At 42.2% G+C, this 7,500-nt stretch overlaps 2 non-coding genes across 2 annotated transcripts in view; one reads left to right on the top strand and one right to left on the bottom strand.

The window, feature by feature from the left end:
• LOC123687792 overlaps positions 1-228 on the bottom strand; it is a 1,904-nt gene extending 1,676 nt beyond the window's left edge. Inside the window, exon 1 of the ribosomal RNA XR_006749500.1 lies at positions 1-228. This exon is cut by the window's left edge and continues 1,676 nt beyond it. This is a non-coding gene — a ribosomal RNA (small subunit ribosomal RNA).
• A 3,633-nt stretch (positions 229-3,861) lies between these two features.
• Positions 3,862-3,980, top strand: LOC123687255. Its single transcript, XR_006748990.1, has one exon. It is a non-coding gene; the product is annotated as a 5S ribosomal RNA (ribosomal RNA).
• The last annotated feature ends 3,520 nt before the right edge of the window (positions 3,981-7,500 follow it).

Below are 7,500 nucleotides of genomic sequence, written 5' to 3'. Positions count from 1 at the left end.
TTGGTTTTGATCTAATAAAAGCGCTCCTTCCGTTCCCGGTCGGAGCTCTATTTGCATGTATTAGCTCTAGAATTACCACAGTTATCCAAGTAAATGTGGGTACGATCTAAGGAACCATAACTGATTTAATGAGCCTTTCGCGGTTTCACCTTAATTTGGCTTGTACTGAGACATGCATGGCTTAATCTTTGAGACAAGCATATGACTACTGGCAGGATCAACCAGGGAACTGCGTGCTTATACGATCGGTCCACGAGATTGCCGGTATGGCCAAACCCGTTCGCCTCTCGTCATGTGGCACTAGCCATGTCGATTGACTTCGACTAGCGCGCACATCAGTAAGTGCAAGTCCTCGACGAAACGACGTAACAGCCCCAGTCAGCATGAGACTCAAGCTATATATACATCATCATCATCTCGGACAAAACACCGATCAAAAATGAGAAAGTTTCTAGAAACAATCCCTCGCCAAGGCGTCCATATATAATACGAACCCCCGGCTATCAACTAATTTCTTATACACATTCCATCTCGACCCTTCGCTATACATGTGAATATAACGACACGGTGATTCGAGATTCAACAATATTTGTCGCTCGGAACGAATTGAGTGGTTGCAAATTTTTTGTGAACATAACCCGCAACGGGCAGAGGATCACGATTTTAAGGTTGGTCGCTTAAAGGCCATTCGACTACAAAGAGACGAAGCGGACCGCGACCTCGCTGCATGAGGTTGACGAAAGCGACCCAAGATGCGAAAGCCGAAACCAACACACCTTGCCAGTACCCAAACGCCGAGGTCGGATTCGGGTCTACCACTTACCAACTGAATATCATCCTAAAAAGAACTCCAAACAGTCTAGGACAGGACCCATTCTCCACCCCTTCTATATATGTCAGGAGAACCCCGGATTCCCCTCCAGACACGATTTAGCAAACTTTTCCCGATCGATCCGACCCACCGAGGCCGTTTCGACCGTTCGCCGCGCCTACTAGAGCTGATTTCTTCGGACTCCGATCAGAAAATCCGCCGATGCATGTCGTTAACACCTAGTCCGCCTCGTCCGATCGATCGAGGCCGTTTCGACCGTTCGCCGCGCCTACTAGAGCTGATTTCTTCGGACTCCGATCAGAAAATCCGCCGATGCATGTCGTTAACACCTAGTCCGCCTCGTCCGATCGATCTAGGCCGTCTCGAACCACCCATCGCGCATCGAAAGTCGCATCTCTCGAACTCCGATCCGGAAATCGGCCGATGCATCACGTTAACTATTTCTTATATATCTAATATAATATACATGGAGACGGTAAGAATTCTTTTAATCGAAGATATACATATACTTCTCATCAATATCCAAAAGCTTATCGAAAAATAAATTACTCAACTTTTACGTGAAGAATCGTTCACCCAAACCTTATCCCCTATATATGTCAGGAGAACCCAAGGTTCCCCTCCAGACACGATTTAGCAAACTTTTCCCGATCGATCCGACCCACCGAGGCCGTCTCGACCGTCCGCTGCGCCTACTAGGGCCGATTTCTTCGGACTCCGATCAGAAAATATACCGATGCATGTCGTTAACACCTAGTCCGCCTCGTCCGATCTATCTAAACAGTCTCGACGCACCCAACACTCTTTCAAAGTCGGATTACTCGGACTCAATCTGAAAATGGACCGATGCATGACGTCAACACTTAGCCCGCCTCGTCTGATCTATCTAAGCCATCTCGACCCACCCAACACGCCTTCCAAGTCGGATCACTCGGACTTCGATCTGAAAATCTCCGGACTCATTTTTATGAATATCCCCAGTCAGTAAGAACGTTATTTCGCCAATATATACCAACAATAAACCATATTCCAATAGCTGAACCAAAAATATAATTCCCGATCCAAACGTTCTGCATCGCCCAACGCGACCACCTTCCCTATATATGTCAGGAGAGCACAGGGTTCCCCTCCAGACAACACTTACGCTCTATCCCCGACTCTCGGTCGATCGATAGGCCAGGTCAGCGGTGTCTGTTTCGGCCGAAGCTCGGACTTTGGTCAAAATGTTCCGATACAAAATTTGAACCAAGATAGATACAGATATGATTCCTTCTTAAATATACGTTGATTATCGAACAGAATATGGTAAATATTTTGCGATGACCGAGGATTTCATGAATTTTTTTTTTTTTTCGAAAAAATTTTCTATTATCGGAATTTCCTCAAATTTCATTTGGTTGCCTCCTAATGCTTATTAAAAATGATAATCAACAATCAGAATCATTATTTATCATTTATTTCAATTTTTATAATGAAAAACGTTCACGTCCTTTCGCGCCTCTCGATCGTCGTTTACGTGATGCATCGGTCAGCCCTAGTTTACGTGGTGCATCGGTAAGATCGAGTTCACGTTCTGCATCGGTCTGCCCGAGTTTACGTGGTGCATCGGTAAGATCGAGATTACGTGGTGCATCGGTAAGATCGAGTTCACGTTCTGCATCGGTCTGCCTGAGTTTACGTGGTGCATCGGTATGATCGAGTTTACGTTCTGCATCGGTGTGATCTAGTTTACGTTGTGCATCGGTAAGATCGAGATTACGTGAAGCATCGGTATGATCGAGTTTACGTTCTGCATCGGTCTGGACTCTGAGATATATTTTCGACGTGAAAATGTTCCGATACAACTTTTGAACCAGGATAGTTAGAGAGATGATTTTTTCTGGGATGTACGTTGATTGGGGAATGGATTGTGGAAAATAACTTGCCATGACCGAGGTGTTCTCGAATTTTTTTTTTTTTTCGAAAAATATTTTCTGATTTTGGATTTCACTCAAATTTGATTTCGTTGCCTTCTAATGTGTTCTAAAAGAGTAAATCAGTAATCAGAATCGAAAAATATTTTTCGGATTTTTTTTTTTTTGAAAAAAAATTTTCTGATTTTGGAATTTCCTCAAATTTGATTTGGTTGCCTTCTAATGTGTTTTTAAAGCGTAAATCAGTAATCAGAATCAATATTCATTGTCGACTTTAATTTTTATAAGGAAAAATGTTCACGTCCTTAAACGCCTCCCCATCATTAGCCCGAGTCCAAGTCGATGTCAGTCCCGAGCGGACGGTGTCAGATACTACCTATCGCCCCGGTCTGGACTTGGCGAGGTATTTCGACGTGAAATGTTCCGATACAACTTTTGAACCAGGATAGTTAGAGAGATGATTTCTTCTATGTTGTACGTTGATTGTGGAATGGATTGTGGGAAATAACTTGCCATGACCCAGGTGTTCTTGAATTTTTTTTTTTTTCGAAAAAAATTTTCTGATCTTGAAATTTCCTCAAATCTGATTGCGTTGCCTTCTAATGTGTACTAAAAGAGTAAATCAGTAATCAGAATCAATATTCATTGTCGACTTTAATTTTTATAAGGAAAAATGTTCACGTCCTTAAACGCCTCTCCATCGTTACCCCGACTCCAAGACGATGTTAGACCGGAGCGGACGGTGTCAAATGCGACCGATCTCCCCGGTCTGGACTTAGCGAGATATTCCGACGTGAAATGTTCCGATACAAAAATTTAACTGTGATAGTTAGAGAGATGGTTCCTTTTGTGATGTACGTTGATTGTGTAATAGAATATGGAAATAAACTTGAGATGACCGAGGTCTTCTGGGATTTTTTTTTTTTTTCGAAAAATATTTTTCGATTTCGGAAATCCCTCAAATTTCATTGAGATATGTCCTAATGTGTTCTTAAAACTTAAATCAACAATCAGAATTAATATCCAAAAGTTATTTCATTTTTTATAAGGAAAAACGTTCACGTCCTTTCCGCTCCCAAAAAGTGAGATATCATAGAAAATATCGCTATATTTGTTGTTTACGGCCATACCACGCTGAAATTGCCAGTTCTCGTCAGAACACTGAAGCCAAGCAGCGTCGGGCGCGGTTAGTACTTGGATGGGTGACCGCTTGGGAACACCGCGTGCTGTAAGCTTTTTTTTTACGTTCTGCATCGGTCTGCCGAGATAACGTGGTGCATCGGTATGATCGAGTTTACGTTCTGCATCGGTAAGATCGAGATTACGTGATGCATCGGTAAGATTGAGATTACGTGGTGCATCGGTAAGATCGAGTTTACGTGGTGCATCGGTAAGATCCAATTCACGTTCTGCATCGGTAAGATCCAGTTCACGTGGTGCATCGGTAAGATCGAGATTACGTGGTGCATCGGTAAGATCGAGTTTACGTGGTGCATCGGTAAGATCCAATTCACGTTCTGCATCGGTAAGATCCAGTTCACGTGGTGCATCGGTAAGATTGAGATTACGTGGTGCATCGGTAAGATCGAGTTTACGTGGTGCATCGGTAAGATCCAATTCACGTTCTGCATCGGTAAGATCCAGTTCACGTGGTGCATCGGTAAGATTGAGATTACGTGGTGCATCGGTAAGATCGAGTTTACGTGGTGCATCGGTAAGATCCAATTCACGTTCTGCATCGGTAAGATCCAGTTCACGTGGTGCATCGGTAAGATCGAGATTACGTGGTGCATCGGTAAGATCGAGTTTACGTGGTGCATCGGTAAGATCCAATTCACGTTCTGCATCGGTAAGATCCAGTTCACGTGGTGCATCGGTAAGATTGAGATTACGTGGTGCATCGGTAAGATCCAGTTCACGTGGTGCATCGGTAAGATGGAGATTACGTGGTGCATCGGTAAGATCGAGATTACGTGGTGCATCGGTAAGATCTACTTTACGTTCTGCATCGGTCTGCCCTTGTTTACGTGGTGCATCGGTAAGATCGAGATTACGTGAAGCATCGGTATGATCGAGTTTACGTTCTGCATCGGTCTGCCCGATATTACGTGGTGCATCGGTCTGCCCTAGTTTACGTGGTGCATCGGTTTGGACTTAGAGATATATTTTCGACGTGAAAATGTTCCGATACAACTTTTGAACCAGGATAGTTAGAGAGATGATTTTTTCTGGGATGTACGTGGATCGGGGAATGGATTGTGGGAAATAACTTGCCATGACCGAGGTGTCCTCGAATTTTTTTTTTTTTCGAAAAAAATTTTCTGATTGTGGAATTTTCTCAAATTTGATTTGGTTGCCTCCTAATGTGTTCTAAAAGAGTAAATCAGTAATCGGAATCGAAAAATATTTTTCGGATTTTTTTTTTTTTCGAAAAAAATTTTCTGATCGTGGAATTTCCTCAAATTCGATTTGGTTGCCTTCTAATGTGTTTTTAAAGCGTAAATCAGTAATCAGAATCAATATTCATTGTCGACTTTAATTTTTATAAGGAAAAATGTTCACGTCCTTAAACGCCTCCCCATCATCAGCCCGAGTCCAAGTCGATGTCAGTCCCGAGCGGACGGTGTCAGATACTACCTATCGCCGAGGTCTGGACTTGGCGAGATATTACGACGTGAAATGTTCCGATACAACTTTTGAACCAGGATAGTTAGAGAGATGATTTCTTCTATGTTGTACGTTGATTGTGGAATGAAATACGGAAAATAACTCGCCATGACCGAGGTGATTACGATTTTTTTTTTTTTTCGAAAAAAATTTTCTGATCGTGGAATTTTCTCAAATTTGATTTGGTTGCCTCCTTATATGTTCTAGTAGCGATAATCAACAATCAGAATCAAAATCCATGGTCGGGTTTGATTTTTATAAGGAAAAATGTTCACGTCCTTTTTTACAACCCCGACTCATTGACGATGTTAGAACCGAGCCGGCGGTGTCAGATACGACCGATCGCCCCGGTCCCGATCGTCATTTACGTTGTGCATCGGTCTGCCCGAGATTACGTGGTGCATCGGTATGATCGAGTTTACGTGGTGCATCGGTAAGATCCAATTCACGTTCTGCATCGGTAAGATCCAATTCACGTTCTGCATCGGTAAGATCCAGTTCACGTGGTGCATCGGTAAGATGGAGATTACGTGGTGCATCGGTAAGATCGAGATTACGTGGTGCATCGGTAAGATCTACTTTACGTTCTGCATCGGTCTGCCCTTGTTTACGTGGTGCATCGGTAAGATCGAGATTACGTGAAGCATCGGTATGATCGAGTTTACGTTCTGCATCGGTCTGCCCGATATTACGTGGTGCATCGGTCTGCCCTAGTTTACGTGGTGCATCGGTTTGGACTTAGAGATATATTTTCGACGTGAAAATGTTCCGATACAACTTTTGAACCAGGATAGTTAGAGAGATGATTTTTTCTGGGATGTACGTGGATCGGGGAATGGATTGTGGGAAATAACTTGCCATGACCGAGGTGTCCTCGAATTTTTTTTTTTTTCGAAAAAAATTTTCTGATTGTGGAATTTTCTCAAATTTGATTTGGTTGCCTCCTAATGTGTTCTAAAAGAGTAAATCAGTAATCGGAATCGAAAAATATTTTTCGGATTTTTTTTTTTTTCGAAAAAAATTTTCTGATCGTGGAATTTCCTCAAATTCGATTTGGTTGCCTTCTAATGTGTTTTTAAAGCGTAAATCAGTAATCAGAATCAATATTCATTGTCGACTTTAATTTTTATAAGGAAAAATGTTCACGTCCTTAAACGCCTCCCCATCATCAGCCCGAGTCCAAGTCGATGTCAGTCCCGAGCGGACGGTGTCAGATACTACCTATCGCCGAGGTCTGGACTTGGCGAGATATTACGACGTGAAATGTTCCGATACAACTTTTGAACCAGGATAGTTAGAGAGATGATTTCTTCTATGTTGTACGTTGATTGTGGAATGAAATACGGAAAATAACTCGCCATGACCGAGGTGATTACGATTTTTTTTTTTTTTCGAAAAAAATTTTCTGATCGTGGAATTTTCTCAAATTTGATTTGGTTGCCTCCTTATATGTTCTAGTAGCGATAATCAACAATCAGAATCAAAATCCATGGTCGGGTTTGATTTTTATAAGGAAAAATGTTCACGTCCTTTTTTACAACCCCGACTCATTGACGATGTTAGAACCGAGCCGGCGGTGTCAGATACGACCGATCGCCCCGGTCCCGATCGTCATTTACGTTGTGCATCGGTCTGCCCGAGATTACGTGGTGCATCGGTCTGGACTTAGAGATATATTTTCGACGTGAAAATGTTCCGATACAACTTTTGAACTAGGATAGTTAGAGAGATGATTTTTTCTGGGATGTACGTTGATTGGGGAATGGATTGTGGGAAATAACTTGCCATGACCGAGGTGTTCTCGAATTTTTTTTTTTTTTTCGAAAAAAATTTTCTGATTGTGGAATTTTCTCAAATTTGATTTGGTTGCCTCCTAATGTGTTCTAATAGCGATAATCAACAATCAGAATCAAAATCCATGGTCGGGTTTGATTTTTATAAGGAATAATGTTCACGTCCTTTTTCGCCTATGTTCTTTTTCGACGTGAAAAGTTCCGATACAACTTTTGAACCAGGATAGTTAGAGAGATGATTTTTTCTGGGATGTATGTTGATTGACGTACGAAACTTGGAAAAAAAATAGAAAAG

This window comes from Harmonia axyridis, chromosome X (assembly GCF_914767665.1).
Source record: "Harmonia axyridis chromosome X, icHarAxyr1.1, whole genome shotgun sequence".
Classification (NCBI taxonomy): domain Eukaryota; kingdom Metazoa; phylum Arthropoda; class Insecta; order Coleoptera; family Coccinellidae; genus Harmonia; species Harmonia axyridis.
Note: the sequence above shows the minus strand (reverse complement) of the source record. Positions and strands in the feature narration are given on the sequence as shown.